This window comes from Lissotriton helveticus, chromosome 10 (genome assembly GCF_964261635.1).
Source record: "Lissotriton helveticus chromosome 10, aLisHel1.1, whole genome shotgun sequence".
Taxonomy (NCBI): Eukaryota; Metazoa; Chordata; class Amphibia; order Caudata; family Salamandridae; genus Lissotriton; species Lissotriton helveticus.
This window is the reverse complement of record NC_136071.1, coordinates 251545925-251564357: the sequence shown is the minus strand read 5'-3', so window position 1 is coordinate 251564357 and position 18433 is coordinate 251545925. Positions and strand designations below refer to the sequence as shown.

The window sequence follows — 18433 nt, the reverse complement described above, 5'->3', positions numbered from 1 at the left end:
TGAGGGATCCGTCCTTTTTTGGGATGAGGAAGTACAGGGAATAGACTCCTGTTCCTTCCTCTTCCACCGGTACGAGCTCGATTGCGCCTTTTTGCAGCATCACCACAACTTCCTGCTGCAATAAGTGCAAGTGCTCTGCAGACATAGGACGGTGTCTTGGGGGAATGTTGGGAGGAGTGGATGTTAACTCCAAACAATAACCGTACTGGATAAGTTTTCTCACCCACCTGTCCGTGGTGATGGACGTCCAGACTGGCAGGAACTGCTGGAGTCTCCCCCCGACAGGTGTTGGATGGTCGGGGGGCAGTGACAGAGAGTCACTGTTTGTTGGCGGCAGAGGAACGGGAGTTGTTGTTCCCTCTGCCCCTGCCTTTGGCACTGTTACCTCTGTAACCCCCTCTACCCTGCTTGGGGTACGAGGATTGTGCACCACTTTTTGCGAATTGTGTTTGTTGACCCAACTGTCCTCTGGTAACACCACGTGCTCCTGAGCAACGAAAAGTGCTTCCCCTGAATTGTTGAGACTGAAGCGCCCCCATGGACTTAGCAGTCTCATTGTCCTTTTTAATCTTTTCCAGGGTGGTGTCAACATCTGGACCAAACAGTCTGTCTGGATTGACGGGCTGGTTGAGTATTGTAGTTTGTATATCGGGTTTAAATCCAGATATGCGAAGCCAAGCTTGTCGCCTTAACATGACGCTAGTGTTAATCCCCCTAGCCGCTGTATCAGCCACATCAAGTGCACACTTTATTACTGCGTTTGAGATGAGCTTTCCCTCTTGTATGAGCATTTCGGCCCCTTCCTTAAATTGATCAGGTAGGTGTCGAAGGAGCTGTTCTAGGGTGTCGTAATGCGCCCTATCGTATCGTGCCAATAGTGCCTGTGTGTTTGCTATACGCCAGATATTGGCAGCTTGCGCAGCCACCCTTTTGCCGGATGCCTCAAGCACTTTCGACTCCTTGTCTGGGGGAGGAGCTTCACCCGTTGTTTGGGAGTTCGCCCTCTTGCGGGCATTGGCGACCACCAACGAATCCAGAGGCAACTGTCCCCGAATATATGCAGGGTCTCCAGGTGCTGGCCTGTATTTCTTTTCGATACGTGGGTTCACCACTCTCGCCCTGGTAGGTTCCTTAAAGATTTCTGGTGCATGTTTAAGGACACCTTTGAGCATAGGAAGTATTTTAACTGTTCTGTCTGAGACAGAGAAAGTTTCAAACAAAAAATCCTCCTCTACCGGGTCAGCATGCATGTCCACATCATGATTTGCCGCTGCCCGCTCTATCAAAGCATTAAACGCTGCTGAATCCTCTGTTGGTGATGTACGTGCCCCAAACCCCTGTGGATCTTGTACCACCTGATGTCCACCTTGATCCCCAGTATCGCCATATGAGTCCAGTTGAACATCAGGGTCATTGTTAACTGGGAAATTGTACTGATCATCTTGGTCATCATCCTCTCCACCTGATTGGTCGGGGGAAGGTGATGGACTCCTTCTTGGTGGTGGCAAAACAGGTTCAACAAGGGCAGGAATGTCCTGTGCCGGCCTTTTCTTTTTCAGTGGAATGACATAGGATTCCAGTGGTTGGGAAGTGATTTTCCTTTTGTAGAGGGTCAATTTCCCCGTTTGGGCATCGATGTAATGCTCTGATTGGTCTTCAGAGGCGTGATGTCGATCCAAGCTTTTGTGCGTGGAAGTGTCCGACGTGTCAGCGATTTTCGGCACCGATCTGGGTGCAAATGCCTTCGGTGCCACCTTAGGTGGCAGAGAGTAGAGAAGCTTGGCCGAGGTCTTAGGAGGTGTGTCCACCGATTTCGGAGCCGACGGCGTGGGAGCCGTTGACGACAAAGTCTTGTCCCGAATACGTTTGAGGGAGTCGGTGACCTGCTTAGTGAAGGAAGCAGAGGGTTTAGAAACTGACGGCCGATGTTCGGTAGCATCGGAGTCTCTCGGTGTCGACGAGTTTTCCGTCGACGAATCTTCGTTACTAACGGCTCGCGGCTCAGTTGCAGCCTTTGGCGCCGACGCCGTTGCTGCCGATCCGGCATCTTTGTGCCGATGCGTAGTGCCCCCTGTCTTCGGGTCATGGCTTTTAGTTGATTTTGACTCGACTGTGCGCTTACTGGTAGGCGCCGCAGTGGCGGCCGAAGGCGTGTCAGCAGTCTTCGAGGTCCGCGCCGGAGCAACTGTGCTCGCCACTTGATGGACGTCCTTCTTAGAGGATGATTCCTTGGGCACCTTTTGCGGCGCTGTCGACTCGACAGCCTTCTTCGACTTCTGTGGGCCGGAGGTCGACGGAGTCGATGAAGGAGCAGGCTTCGCTATTTTGTGTTGGACGTCGGCCATTTTAGGTTTTGTCGAATCCGATGGTTTCGATGGGACGTCGGCCATCTTTGGTGCCGTCGAATCCGAAGGTTTCGAATTCGATACGTGTAATGGCGGCTCCGCGTGAGTGTCCGTGGCCGGGCCAGAATGCGGGGCCGGGGATAGCGGTGCTGGGTCGTGGGTAAGGCTGAGTGGCGATCCCGTGACCTGAGCCTGAGTCATGTAGCTTTCGGGGCATAGCTCTTCCTCTGAGCTATCTTCCGCGGCCCCATAAACTTCTTCGTCGTCCCCTACCTCCTCGACGTATTCAAGGTCCAGGGCCTGTCCTACGACTTGGTCTTCAGGCTCCGCCTCGACCTCCGTCGACTGTGGAGAAATCTGAAGATGATGGCTACCGCCTTCTTCTGCGGGGTCGTCGAATATGTCGTCGGGTGCCGGGGCCGCTCGCTGGGCCTCGAGGCGCGCCGCGCGCCGATGCTTGAGCGTCTTCTTTGACCTGAATTTTGAACAGGCCATGCAGTTTTCCTCGTTGTGGTCCGGCGAGAGGCATTTATTACAGACCGGATGCACGTCGATATGTGGATATTTGGATCCACAGACGGGGCAGAACTTGAACGGGCTCCGCTACATGTTAAGTTCGTCGGGGTCTTGCTGCGACGAGAGGGCCTCGATGTCCGAAGAGTTACTCGACTCCGCAGAATTCCGGCTCAGAGAGTCGGAGGATGCTCGAGACCGTATGCAAACAATACCGACGCAGGTAACTAAGGCCTTTTGGCCTTAAGAACAAAGTTTTTCGGTTCCGACACGGAGACGTCGAAACCACATCCGAACCCAATGGCGGAAAAAAACAATCTGGGGATGGAGTCGATGCCCATGCGCACTGTAGTCCAGGGGAGGAGCCACCTATCTCGTGATACTTCGAAGACTCTTCCAGGACAACAATGTGCAATCATCCGGACCCAACACTAGGCGGCGATCTATGCAATAGATATGAATTTAGCAGCCCACATGCCTCGAACATGCATATTATATATGTTTATATATGTATGTATATATATATATATACACACATACATAAATGCATATGCATATATATATGCATATATATATGCATATATATATATGTGTGTATATGTGTGCGTGTAGAGAGAGGTAGAGGTGTAGAGGTAGAGGTAGAGAGGTAGAGACTAGTAGAGAAAGAAGTAGAGAGAGGTAGAGAGAAGAGAGTGAGTAATAGAGTAGAGAGTGAATAGTAGAGAGCAGTAGAGAGAGTAGTAGAGAGTGAGTAGTAGAGAGTGAGTAGTAGAGTGAGTAGTAGAGTGAGTAGAGTGAGTAGTAGAGTGAGTAGAGAGTAGTAGAGAGTAAGTAGTAGAGTGAGTAGTAGAGACCAGTAGAGAGTGAGTAGTAGAGAGTGAGTAGTAGAGAGTGAGTAGTAGAGAGTGAGTAGTAGAGAGTGAGTAGTAGAGAGTGAGTAGTAGAGAGTGAGTAGTAGAGAGTGAGTAGCAGAGAGAGAGAATAGTAGAGAGTAGTAGAGAGTGAGCAGTAGAGAGAGAGTAGTAGAGAGAGTAGTAGAGAGTGAGTAGTAGAGAGTATGAGAGAGAGAAGTAGAGAGTGAGTAGTAGAGAGTAGTAGATAGTGAGTAGTAAAGAGTGAGTAGTAGAGAGTGAATAGTAAAGAGTGAGTAGTAGAGAGAGTAGTAGAGAGAGAGTAGTAGTAGAGAGAGAGTAGTAGAGAGTGAGTAGTAGAGAGTGAGTAGTAGGGAGTGAGTAGTAGAGAGAGAGTAGTAGAGAGTGAGTATTAGAGAGTAGTGGAGTAGTAGAGAGTAAGTAGTTGAGAGTAGTGGAGAATATTCCAAAGTTTAGCACAGCACCACTTGCACAATAAGTCCAATCAAATCATATCACTTAGAGTCCTTATTGAAGCGCTGAATCTTGGTGTATATTCAAATGCTTTTATTTTCCTTAAGGTTATGTACCACAGCCAGCTGACGCTTTTCGTTCTGTACAACAGAACTTCTTCAGGGCGTTCTTATTTCCTTCAAGTTATGTCGGTATCCTGTTGTCATATAACTAGATATTTCTTCCAAATGTTAGACGAGACGTAACTACATTCTTATTCAAAGTGACTAGGTATCAATTTTACCCACACAATTCGGGCAGACTTGAGTAATTTATAGCATCCTCAAAGTCAGTCTTTCAAAAATTCCAAAGTATAGGACATGATAATCCAAATCCAAATGTTTCTCAAGAAAAGTCATTTTTAATCGTTCGGATTTTCGGCGTTTGGGCAGATATGACCCAGGGACCCCCAGTATGCAAGGGGAATTAGTCCCCCCTCTGCAAACGCGCCAGTGGCCTGCGTTGCAGAGAGGTGTAAAAAGAGGCATAGCCTCATTACACCTCTGTGCAATGCAGCCCCCTGGCGCATACTGGAGGTTCCAGGTGGGCTAGTTGGCCTCCAGGGACCCCCAGTATGCAAGGGGAATTAGTTTACCCTCTTCAAACATGCACGGGGGCTGCGTTACAGAGAGGTGTAAAAAGGGGCGTGGCTTCATTACACCTCTCTGCAATGCAGTCCCCTGGAGCATACTGGAGATTCCTGGTGGGCTTTCAGGCCTTATATAGTTAGGAATTAGCATTAAAAAAACCTTGCAAATTCACTGAAAAAACCATAGGTTTCAGGCCTTTATATAGTTAGGAATTAGCATTTAAAAAACCTTTAAAATTCACTCAAAAATCTATAAGTTTTAGGGGTGTTCTAGTTAGCTGGACATTTCACTCATACAAAACCATTGAAATTGCTCCTATATAGTTAGTTGTACTAACTATATTTTGCGCACCCGCAATCCACTGCTGATGATGTCACATATTACATCATTCATGACATGGTCAGTGACATCACTGATGACATCTCAAATGACATCACTGACCAAAGAGGTGTTCTTTGTCAAACGGTTGATTAAGAATAGAGGCTTGTACCTCAGGCTTGAATCCTGAAATTCTTAACCAAGCATGTCTTCGGAGCAGTACACAAGTGTTTACTGCCCGAGCTGCTGTGTCTGCCTGATCTAGAGCACACCTGATAAAAGTATTAGTTATTAATTTACCCTCTTGAATAAGGGCACTAGCTCTAGACTTATGCTCATCAGGAAGAAATTCAATGAGCTTTTCAAGCTCATCATAATGAGCTCTATCATACCTTGCCAAAAGTGCTTGAGCATTAGCAATGCACCAATGATCAGCTGCTTGTGACACTACCCTTTTGCCCGAAGCGTCAATTAATTTGGACTATCAGGAGAAGGGGCTTCCCCGGTTTGCAAATTAGCTCTTTTACAAGTGTTGAAAACTACCAGAGTCCAAGGGTTACTGGCCTTTGATATATACAGGGTCATTAGATTTGTACTTTTTCTCTACCCTGGGAGTGATGATTCTACCTCTTACAGGGTTTTAAAGATATCAGTATGTTTAAGCATACCCTTTAACATTGGTAATGTTTGTGTAGCCCTTTCAGATGAACTTAGTGTGTCAAACATAAAAATCCTCCTCTAAAGTCTCTTTATGAAGCTCTACTCCATGATATTGTGCAGCTCTGTTAACGAGCTCAATATATCCAATGTAATCATCTGGAGGAGAAGGTCTGGATGAATATAGGTCGGGGTCATTATCTGGCTGAAGGCTAGCATTATTATTATCCCGTGGGTCAATCTCCTGTGATGTGTAGTCATCTATATCCCAATGTATCCTGGGGGTCAGGTGATGGTGGTGGAGGAGAATGTGTAGGTGTAATGAGTAATGAATATGCTACTTACCAGTATGCATCTGTTCTTGGCATGTAGGGCTGCTAACATTCATATCTTAGCATTAGATCGCCGCCTAGTGTTGGGTCCGGATGATCGCACATTGTTGTCCTGGAAGAGTCTTCGAAGTATCCTGAGATAGGTGGCTCCTCCCCTGGACTACAGTGCGCATGGGCATCGGCTCCATCCCCAGATTGGTTTTCGCCATTGTGGCAGAAGATGGAGTGAAAAGTGTAAAGGATGTCCATGCTAATGATTGAATACAATAGTAAATCTGCAGCTGCGACAGGCACCGGGGAGGAGGGTGGGCGATATGAATGTTAGCAGCCCTACATGCCAAGAACAGATGCATACTGGTAAGTAGCATATTCAGTTCGAGGCATGTGGGCTGCTAAATTCATATCTTAGCATAGAATACATAGCAGTCCCTCCATCAGCGGCGGTTGCCCGTGCCAGCTGCAGAAACCTGAAAAAGTGTCTTGAGAACAGCCTGTCCTACAGCAGCTTGCTGCTTGGAATGCACATCAACACAGTAGTGTTTTGTAAAGGTATGTGGTGTAACCCACGTGGCTGCTCTGCAAATATCCTCTAAAGGAATGTTCCCTAGGAAAGCCATGGATGCCCCCAATTTGCGTGTGGAGTGCGCCCTTGGGGGTATCGTTAAAGTGCGCTTGGCCTTTTGATAACATATTTGGATGCACTTAACAATCCACCTGGCTATTCCTGCTTTGGAAATAGGGTTGCCTTTGTGTTGTGGTGAGAAGGCAACAAAAAGTTGTTTTGTTTTCCTAAAGTGTTGTGTTCTGTCTATGTAGTACATCAACGCCCTCCGTACGTCTAACGTATGGAGCATTCTCTCCGCCACCGTTTGTGGGTTTTGGATGAATGCCGGTAAGTCAATAGTTTGGTTGAGATGAAACTGTGACACCACCTTCGGAAGGAATTTGGGGTTAGTACGTAGCACTACCCTATTTGGATGAATCTGAATGAATGGCTCTTGGATTGTGAGCGCTTGTAGCTCACTAACACGCCTCAGAGACGTAATAGCTATTAGGAAAGCTACTTTCCACGTAAGGAACTGGAGTTCACACGAGTGCAGTGGCTCAAATGGTGGTCCCATCAGTCTGGTGAGAACGACATTGAGATTCCACACCGGAGCTGGCGGTGTTCTTGGGGGAATGACTCGTTTCAGACCTTCAAGGAAAGCTTTAATGGCAGGCACTCTGAAGACAGAGAGATGCTGCCTGTTCTGAAGATAAGCCGCTATGGCGGATAGATGTATCCGAATGGAAGTGTACGCTAGATTGCACTTGTAAAGATGCAACAGATAGCAAATGATGTTAGGGATAGATGCATCTAGCGGGTTTATGTCATTGGCTGTACAGTAAATGACAAAACGCTTCCATTTTGCAGCATAGCATGCCCTGGTAGTTGGCTTCCTTGCCTCCTTGATGATGTTCATGCATTCCGGAGGTAGGTTAAGGTATCCAAACTCTAGGACTTCAGGAGCCAGATCGCCAGGTTGAGCTGTTGCGGATCTGGATGCTGAATTTCTCCATGGTTCTGCGTCAAAAGACTGGGCGTGAGGCGCAGTCTTTGATGCGGCACCACTGAGAGTTCGAGGAACGTGGTGTACCAAGCCTGGCGCGCCCACGTTGGAGCAACTAGGATGAGAGTCATCGCGTGCTGCCTTAGCTTTCTTGCAACCAGCGGTATTAGAGGGGCTGGCGGAAAAGCGTACGCAAATTTGCCTGACCAGTTCATCCATATCGCATTCCCCTGCGACTGTGGGTGAGGGAACCTGGCGGCAAAGTGTTGGCATTTTGCGTTTTCTTTTGTGGCAAACAGGTCTATCTCCGGATGACCCCACTGCTGGAAGTACGGTTGGAGGACAGATGGGTGTATCTCCCACTCGTGCATTTGATGGCTGTACCTGCTGAGCAGATCCGCCATCTGATTGTCCTTTCCTGGGAGGTGTTCTGCCATGAGGAAAATGTTCCTCTGAATGGCTTACTTCCACATGCTCTGAGCCAGATGAGACAGCTGTGGCGAGTGGGTGCCTCCCTGCTTCTGAATGTAGTACATCGCAGTCATGTTGTCCGTCCGGACTAACACTACCTTGTTGCACAGATGTACAATGAAGGACTTGATCGCCATGAAGATTGCCATCAGTTCCAGATAGTTGATGTGCATCTTCTGTTGCTGCGTCGTCCATAGTCCCTGCACTGTGTAAGTGAGCAGATGAGCTCCCCATCCCTGGAGAGATGCGTCCGTTGTCAGGATAATCTGCGGCACTGGCTCTTGGAACAGTCGGCCCTTGCAAAGGTTGTGTGGAGTCCACCAATGCAGAGAGTCGTATGCCCGACTGGTAACCAACACTAGGTCTGTTAATTGCCCCTGAGCCTGTGTCCACTGATTCGCTAAGCACTCCTGGAGCGGGCGCATATGTAACCGTGCGTGAGGGACTATGAAGATGCAGGAGGCCATCATGCCTATCAACTGCATGAACACTCTCGCTGGAAGCGAGTGTTGTGGTCTGAACTTCTGGATTAGAGACTGCATGCTGTCTATCCTGACTTGGTTTGGCTGAGCCATGGCCGTCAGGGTATTGATCGTCGCACCTAGGAACTGCCGGACATGTGCCGGCTGTAGATGCGACTTTGGGTAGTTCAGCGAGAAACCTAGATTGTGAAGGAGGTGAATGGTAGTCGACATGTCCGCGGTGCACTGTTGTTCCGACTTGGCTTGAACGAGCCAGTCGTCTAGGTAGGGGTAGACATGGATGTTCTGCCTCCTGAGGTGCGCTGCTACTGTCGCCAGACACTTGGTAAACACCCTTGGGGCTGTGGTGACTCCGAAGGGTAGGACCTTGAACTGGTAATGCTTGCCTTGAATAGTGAACCTGAGGTATTTCCTGTGGGACGGGTGTAGTGGAATGTGGAAATAAGCATCCTTGAGATCTAAGGTTGCTAAGAAGTCCCCTTGGTTTAGCAAGGGAAGAATCTGTTGCAGTGTAAGCATATGGAAGTGTTCTGATAGTATGTACAGGTTGAGGGGACGTAGATCTAGAATGGGTCTGAGAGATCCGTCCTTCTTTGGAATAAGGAAGTACAGGGAATATACCCCTGTGCCTTCCTCTCCCACCGGCACGAGCTCGATTGCGCCTTTTTGCAGCATCACCACTACTTCCTGCTGCAATAATTGCAAATGCTCTGCGGACATAGGCCTTTGCCTTTGTCTACTTCAAAATTTAATAGATCCAGCTGGGTGACAGCATGGCATGCCTGTACAGTCTGCCCCTCTCGTTTAGGCATAATGAATGTGCATTGATGTGGTGCCAGGAAGCTAGCTGGGCGGACAACTGGGAGAAGTGGCTGCAGCCGCCGAAAAAAAATGTTGAGCGCCGGGACTTTATTTTTTAACAAATTAAGCAATCTTCAGCCCCCCCCACTCAACCCACCCCCCACCCCATTGTGCGCGTCGGCCCGGCTGAGGCACCTTCACGGGCTGGTGAACGTCTTAAGACAGCCGCACCCGAGTACTTCACAGGTCTTTCAAAGACCATTAACTTGCTAACGAGGCTTTATTGTTTCTCACCCCTTCTTAGAGCCCCTGTAGCTAATCTACACTCTGCATATTGTTGGGAGAGTCAGCCCTCCTCCCCTTCCACCCCCCACCCCCCACGAAATGTGTAGTAGCCCGCCCCGAATTTTGGCTCTAGGTGTGCCTCGCAGCACTCACTGCCTTTTAGCTGGGTTAGCGCCCTACAAACACCACATTACACAATAATATGCGCAGATTGTACTGGGATAACTCAAAGAATAAACATCACACAGAAAGCTGCACTGCCGTCAACTGTTATCTTAACGCCTCTATTCAGCACAACTGTGAATACTTCGACGATGAGTACAGCACCCTGAAGTGACAAAGTCCACGTGTATTTACTGGCATTGAGTACTCGTAATAAACCGCCGCAAATACCTTCATGAGTGAAGTACTACCAACTCAGTCGTTTATGTACACACTTTCTTTGTTTATCCTAGTTTAAAGTCCACAAAACGTCACCCTTTGTAAAGTTCATCCAAGTTCATTACTTAGAACCATAAACCTGCTCCATAAATCACGTAGGGTTAGAGGCTTCAGGTTTATGCCTAAAAATATACAAATGTGGCACATTTCCAAGTCCCTCTCCGCGTTTATGTGAATTTCCCCCAAAGACAATCTTACACTTATGGTTCGGTAACTGGGCTTCCTCTATGTTTGTATTGCATACGGTCATCAGCCTTTGCATAGTGAATATCAGAAATCAAGTGCCAAGACAACAAAATATCAGGTTAGGAGCTACAAAATTCCTTCCACTAGGCCTGCACTAGCTTATCCATGTGCAGTCAGAGCAAACAATACAGTTTTAAGCGAAGGAAGATATGCGGAGGTTGAAATCACGTGACTAGCACTGGCGGAGCCACAAATGTTCCTATAGATGAGACAGTCGCTTAGACACTGCACAACAGAGATAGTCACACCGCTTTGACAAAGGCACTAATTGTTTCTTCAATTGCGTACATTACATAAAACATGGTCATCTGGTTTTGTATTTAAAACCACTTCGTCTGAGGTTTACCACTGTTGTAGTGACACAGACGCCGTGTCGTTTTGGACATAACAAAATGAACTCGTCACGTCTGTGAAGAAACATCGTACTCCGTAATGTACTTACACAACAGCCAGGTGATGAGTGGACTCAGCCTGCATTGAGCATGAGCAGGTGTCAGCACGTTAAAGTACAGGCCTGTACTAGTACACAAGAAATGTTGGGCACCCGTAACCAAATTAAGGGTTGTGGAAATAGTGATTTAATGACTCGCGTTCCGAGCTGCTTGCTTCTCGGGCCTAAATTGCAGTTTGGCCTGCAATGCTTTGGCGCCATCAAGTGGCCAAAAGGTGTAATAGCAATGAAAATCAGTGACACTCGGTTTAAACGGTGTCAGCTGATTTTCATCCGGTAGGGTTATTTCGAGTAGAGTCGGTTTAAACCGAATTCCGGACAGCCTAGTTATAAATTTGCCTTCCTGTATGAGGTCGTTAGCCTTAGCTTTAAAAGGTTCTGGTAGGCGTTGCAGTAAGCCTTTAAGTTGGTCGTAATGTGCTCTATCGTAGCGTGCTAATAGAGCTTGCGTGTTGGCAATCCTCCATGAATTTGCAGCCTGTGAGGCTTCTAATATTTTAGACAGTCAGGAGGGGGAGCATCTCCTGTTTGAGAATTAGCTCTCTTTCGAGCATTTGCTACTACTAGTGAGTCTAAAGGCAACTGGGATTTAATATAGGTAGGGTCTGAAGGGGCTGCCTTATATTTCTTCTCAATTCTGGGATTGAGTACACGCGCTCTGGCTGGGTCTTTGAATATGTCTGGCGCGTGTTTTAGTACCCCTTTTCACATAGGAAGTGTCCTGACACTTTTCTCAGAAGTAGGAAAAGTGTCAAATAGAAAATCCTCTTCCATTGGGTCAGTGTGCATGTCTACATTGTGGTATTTTGCTGCCCTATCCAGCAGTTGGTTAAAAACAATGGTGTTGTCAGTAGGCGACGGCTTTGTAGGGTATGGGGAGGTGTCTGGGATGGGCTGTGGTTCATATGGATCATTCTGGTCATCCCATATGTTATCCTGTGCATCAGGATCCTCTGGCTCATCAAAATTATCCTGAGGATCTTTCCCCATGTTATCTTCCTCATCATAATGTGAATGTGTAGGGGAGTAAGGCACAAAAGGCATACCAGGAAAGAAAGGAGGAGGAGTGAAAGGCCTTGAGGGAGATGTCCCAAAGTCTTTTCTCTTTGGAGGAACAGGGGAAGGAGTGTCCGTGTCCAATGGTCTCTTTCTCCGGTGGTAAACTGTAACGTGTCCTGTTTCAGGGTCTATATACAGTTTAGGTTGTTCCCCACTCACAGGATCAGGATGGAAGAGTTCTTCCTCAACTGTCCGTGGCTTTGGCGCCGATGTTTTTGGCTTAGTGACTTCCTTTGTTGGTTTTACAGTCTTTTTTGGTTCGGCCACCTTTTTTAGTTCGACGACCTGTTTCGGATCGACCGGAGTCTTTGGTTCGATACGTTTGGGTGTTTGGGCTTGTTTTTTTATGCTCGACCTTTATCGGCTCGATGTTTTTGGTCGAGTCGATGGCTTTTTTCGTGTCGACGGGTTTTGTAGTGTGATCTTGTTTTTGTTGATCGACACTCTTTTTAGGCTCGACGGCTTTCTTTGGGTCGAGTGTTCTTTTTGGATCGACGACCTTCTTTGGTTCTGAGCTTTTCTTTGGCTCGATAGCTTCCGGCTCGATAACCTTTTTGGGTTGGCCGACCTTCTTTGGTTCGAGAACCTTCTTCGGTTCGACGACCTTTGGTTCGACAACTTTTTTCGGGTCGAAAACCTTTTTGGGGAGAGTGTTGCTCGGTCCTGGGCTATCAGAAGACTTGGTTTTGGGTTTCGGAGCTGAGCTGGAAGGCGGGCCTCTGAAGGAGCTTGTCGATCTCCGCTAAGGCCTTTAGGCGATGCTTCGACCGGAGCCTTGTCTTTTGGGATAGGCAGGGTTAGGGGCTGAGTACTCACTTTTTGCCCCGGCGTGATCTGGTCATCGGAGTCCGACTGGTCCTCAACGGTGACGATTTCTAGATCCGAGTCAGCCGCTTCAGGGAGGTCGTGTTCATCATCAAAGATGTTCTCCGGTTCCGGTACCTGCCGCTGCATCTCTTGCCTAGCGGCCCGTCGATTCCGGATGGTTTTCTTCGAACGGAATTGGCCACACGCTAGGCAACTTTGTTCGTTGTGCTCTGGTGATAAGCACTTGTTGCATACTGTATGTTTGTCAGTATGCGGGAATTTGGAGTGGCATTGTGGGCACCTTTTGAACGGGCTCCTTTCCATCGACAGCAGTCCCACGTGGCATCGAAAAGGCCCAATGGCCCGCGTCGATGACCGGATCAAGATGGAAAGTTTGATCGAGTCAAGGAGTACCGAACAAGAACAATACCGTCGAGGTAGAAGGCCATTTGGCCTTAGAAAGTAGTTTAGTTTCGATTCCGAAGTTGGAGTAGAGGAATAACATCCGAAACCAATGGAGGAAAAAAACAATCTGAGGATGGAGAAGATGCCCATGCGCACTGTTGTCCAGGGGAGGAGTCACCTATCTCGTGATACTACGAAGACTCTTCCAGGACAACAAGGTGCAATTATCCGGACCCAACACTAGGCGGCGATCTATGCACAGATATGAATTCAGCAGCCCACATGCCTCGAACATCCACTTTCCTACAAAAATAGCATACACCACCTTGTCATTACACATAACTCCTGTATCAAATAGAAAGATAATTCTAGCATAGAGGATGGGCATTTGAAAGTACCATATACAAGAACAGATATTTTCAACAACCTTACACAGTACACATACAGAAACAGAGCAATGCCCTCATTTATTAACTCCTCCTCTTTGCAGTTGGCAACACTGACCCTGTCCTGTCCAAACTAACCCAACCCCATGCCTGGCTTCCATGCCATTTATGGTCACTGTGATGGAGAAAGTCAGAATCTACGTCTCCCCCCTTCTACCACTCTCGCCTCAGGGAAGGCGAGCCTATAGATCATAACTGCCCATCGCTCTGACTCATCCATTGTATTATTGTCAGTTCTGACCGCCTTCACTCCTCAGCCAGTGACCATTCCTTCATGTATTTCAGACAAGCCTTGCATGAAGGCACTCTCGCTGAGGTACAATGAATAGCAATATCTCTCTCCCCCAACTCTAACCCCAATGTAGCACACTTATACAGCATTTTGGACTTCTTGGGCCTTGGTAAGACCCCTAGTAGGCACAACATCAAGTCAAACAGGAGTCATCCTTGTCGCTCTGCGTAAGGACTCCGCTATCTCCTCCCAGAATCTTTGCATGGGTCCACTCTCTCAAAACATGGACATGAGGGTGGCATTGTCTGCGTTACATTTCGGATAGGTAGAGACCACCTTGGAAAGATTTTGTGCAGCCTAATCAGTGTCAGATAAGTCCCATGTAGCATGTGAAAATCCAACAATTTAACCCAGCTAGCTATCATTTGTACCAGTGCACAAGAGGCCACCCATTCCTTATCCAGAACAGACTTACCCATGTCTTCCTCCCATTTCAAATGGAGCACCATATAGGGCTTCACTCGGGCCTCCTTTTGTCTTTTATAAAGTCCAGAGATCAGGTGGTGGCCCTTGCGAGCCACTAGTAGTGTCTCCAATGTGGCGGACACTCGAGCCATATTACTCACATTCATGAACTGCAGGAATTGGCCTCTAAAAACAAAGGTCTCACATCCAGCCACAAATGTTAAGAAGGATTTTGACAGGTATAAGTCACCCAATGTCTCACACACTCCCTCCCACCATCTCTTCAGGGACTTGGCTCGCTCTATGTCTCGGAACGGACTAGCCTGTGAGCAAAACACGCCTCCTGAATATCTAATTTCCCACCTCCTCTGGTGCCAAACGGGTCCCAAGGCAGGGAGTGGTGTTCCCTAGGTCTGGGGTTGTGTAGGAAGGTTGACCCCTGACTATGGTTGCCCCCAACTTTTTGCCTGGTGTTTTGCTGGTTTTCTGACTTAGTTGACCTGAGGCCCTGCTGTTCAGGACCTCAGGCCCACTGCTCTCTCTGTAAAATGGATTCCATGTACCTTAGGTACATATCTAAATTGGATACTGAGTCACCTTATCAGTCCCTGTACTGTGTACCTTAGGTACCCAGGGCCTAGGTGTACCCAGGGCCTACCAGGGGCTGCAGCATGTATTATGCCACCCCTGGATGGCCATCCAAATCTGACACAACTGGCTGCTTGACAGCTGGGGCAAGGTGGTGTAATCACCCTTTGCTTTAGATATAGTATACCTATATCTAACCCTAAAAAATGGACACACAGATCTCCTATCAGTCACTCCTATGGCAGGCCTTAACAATCCTGAAGGCAGAGTGCTTGGAATCGTGTGAGATGGTGCTCTGGCATGAGCTGAGCCTGTCTGCGGCTTTCGGGATCCATCCCTTAGCCGTTTCCATGATATCGCATACCATATACTCTTAAGTGCATTATAATCCTCGCGGTTATGTGCCAACTCTGGTATCGCTTTATCAAAACATGTCGAGTAAGGTGTCATACGAATTGGAATACTAACCCCTCGCCAATTCTGGCGACGGGGTTAGCATTCCACCCTTCTAGAGGGACACGACATGTATGTAACCTATAACCCGGTTAAAAGTCAGACAGAGCCTTAGCATCCACAAAATGGATGCTGCCACCGAGACACAAGTCTGCCCTCCTGCTGCTGGGAGTCCTCCCAGAGCAGGAGATAAGGACAAAGGGTTTCCTGCCAGGGGCGGTGCCAGCACCGTCCCAGACAGGGTTTTGTGTATTGTAGGTAGGCAGGGCTTTAGAGGAAGGTGACTGCACGTGGCACCCCGGTGCTCACTGTGCATAGGCTGGCTGGAACCAGTTCCAGGGACACTCCAGACCCTGTGCTGGGGAAAAGCCCGCCAAGGAAGTGGGTGTAACCACCCCCCTCCTGGTCCCACCCATAGGGCGGGACTTAGTCGCGTGCCAGCCCCTTTTTCCCAGATAAAGGTAGAGACTGGCCCCCTTCCAAATCAGATCATCTTTGAATCCTGAAACTACTTTCTGCGAAAGGAACTCAAGACTTCTTCTTAAGATTTCTCCCTTGTGACTAAGGAGTAGTCACCCTGCATCCGCAGGCACCATCTAAGAACACTGTGGTCTGCTGTAAGTCCTTCCTCCGGAATCCGACTGCCCAGCTCGACGAGAACCGGCTTCCCTGGCACCTCTGACCTCTACCTGCATCATCAGTCACGCTGAGATTCGTGGGTGTGACGAGACCTCGAGGGACCGGCCATCTTCAAGACTGCACGACTTCTTTCCAGCAAGCCCGCCGAGTGAATTCCTGGTGAGTGCTTTGGGGTCCGAGAAGCCCCCACCCTGAGCAGCTCCAGCACCGAAGAGCAGCCCCCCAGCATCTCCACGATCTGCGTGGGGCCCTTCTGCTTTTTACTGCTCACCGCGTTGTTTGGCTACTAGCCCGTTGGCTTGTGGTCTTCCTGACGACGCCCGACGACATTTCTGCTGCTGGTCTGGTTGCTCCAGACTGGCCCTTGCTCCCTTCCAGAAGAGGAGCACCCCGGACCCTCCTGGTCCACTCAAGACGCCATTTTGAGTCCACCGCGTGGGCTTGAATTAGCCAAGGCTTGTTGCCCACCCCTGGGTAACTTCGACGCCGACGACTCCATTCTTCGTGGGACAGCTCGCACCTCCATCCTGGTCGCCGACAACGCCTCCTGGTCCGAGAGACTGCAGAGCCCAGCAGCGCCCACTCACCTGACTGCGGTGACTTCGCCCGGTGCCATCCTGGTGCCCACTTAATCACTGGCTAGTGATTCAAGAACTTGGTCCCCTCTGCTTTCAGGTTTTCTTCTTCCTTGATCCAGGCTTGGATCCATCGAACTTTTCTTCACTGGTCGCCTGCCAGCAACTTCTTCCTTCCAGGCTCCTGGTCCGGCAACGAGATCCCCGACGTCTTTTCAGACCTATGCAGCTGCAGCCCCTGGGCTAGGTAACTTCGGCACTCCGGTGTCCCAGCATAGCCTCACTATCCTAGGGTCAGGATCCACTGTCGTTTTCTTCCCACCAGGTCGGGTTCGCCCGTGAACACTAACTTTGCCTTTACTAGCTTCCATAGACTTTGTCCCGCATCCCGCGTGAGAGTGCACACTCTGCACCCGAGTCCCCTGGGCCTCCTAGTAGTAATCTAACGATTCCCTAGTCCAGTCCTAGCGGTTCCAAAGCCTATTAGAACTGTTACTTACCTGCTAGTAATTCGCATTCCACTTTGAAAGTATATGGTTTTTCGTGCCCCTCGGGCATTTGTGTAACGTGCTAACTTAAAAGTATTTTCGTAAGAGTTTTGTTGTGTGCCTAGCACCCTGTCCTCATAAAGAGTACAGGGTTGTTGTGATTCTAATAAATACATTGTTTATTTTCATAACACTTGTGTGGTGTCCTTTCACTGGGTGTTCAAGGGGTAATGTGATGGTAAAACAGCTGGCTTAACACGCCCTCTAGAGTCTTAGCCTTAGACTGCTCGTATCCATGCTACTAGGATAGCTGGTCTATAAGGTTGACTTACAACCAATCATCAATAAGGGTTGTTTGGACTGATATATAGTGATCACTAGAATAGTGAGCACTGCACATCAGGCCAACTTCTCACAGGTTGCATTTAAAAGGTGGCAGGGGCTTTAAGGCCCATGGCCCGGAGATGCCAATTCAGTAGTTAACCTACCTGAGGAGGTGCAGATTTTCATGTTTCCTTTAAATGAGAAGGAAGTTGTTGTTTCTACCACAGCATTCTTGTCCTTCCCACTTCATAACACTTGCAGTTAAAAAGGTTGACTTTGTTTCCCCATTTCTGGACTACTGCTAAATTGCAATCTTCTGGGGGAGGTGGCATCACAATGGCATAGGACTATGCCTGTTGAGGCTTCACCAGTGATAAGTGCAGTTGTCACGTAAACTGCTGAGATTCACCATTCTTCAAACTTCCCCTTATGCCAAGTACTCCCCTTTATTTTATAAGTGAATACATCTACAAACGTTTTAGAAACAAACATTTTCAGACTATGACAATTAGTTAAAAGGATACCACTTTGCTATATGCCAAACAGAGGTCAAGGTAAATGCAGAATATGGAACATGTATTTCTTTCAATGATATTTTCATATGTTGGAAATGCACCTAGCTGTTAAATATAACTAACAGCATATATTATGAAATAGGGCAAAACCGGTTCATAAAAACAATTCTTTCATCATGAATTAACCAATCTAGATTTCAAAGAACCTATGTCTGTGCCCATTAAAATCTGGTTACAGCTCTACTGTATCACCATAACAGATACATGTTTAACATTTCTTAACTACAGTATTCTATACCTGCACTCCATCACCAACCACAACTGATCAAGCATTTTCCAACAAATCCCAGCCAAGTGGTAACTTAGTGAGCATGTGACTATCCTCCAACCAAGTACTGTGTGCCCCAAGCACAGAGCAAAAAGAAAAGAAAAAACAAATATCGGGGGAAATGGATCCTAAAGAAAAACAGCTGCCTACAGTTTAGATTGAAATGCTCTAAAGAATCGTGATGCAAAGAGATTTTGCAGATTTCATAAACCTAACATTTTATTACACAGCACATGCATTATATTAATAAAACAGAGACATAT

General features: G+C 48.0%; 1 protein-coding gene across 1 annotated transcript in view; it reads right to left on the bottom strand.

Moving 5' to 3' along the window:
- The window catches only part of SMG1 (SMG1 nonsense mediated mRNA decay associated PI3K related kinase), a 1634890-nt gene that overhangs the window by 1341889 nt on the left and 274568 nt on the right, over positions 1-18433 (bottom strand). The gene's annotated exons all lie outside the window — the stretch shown is intronic.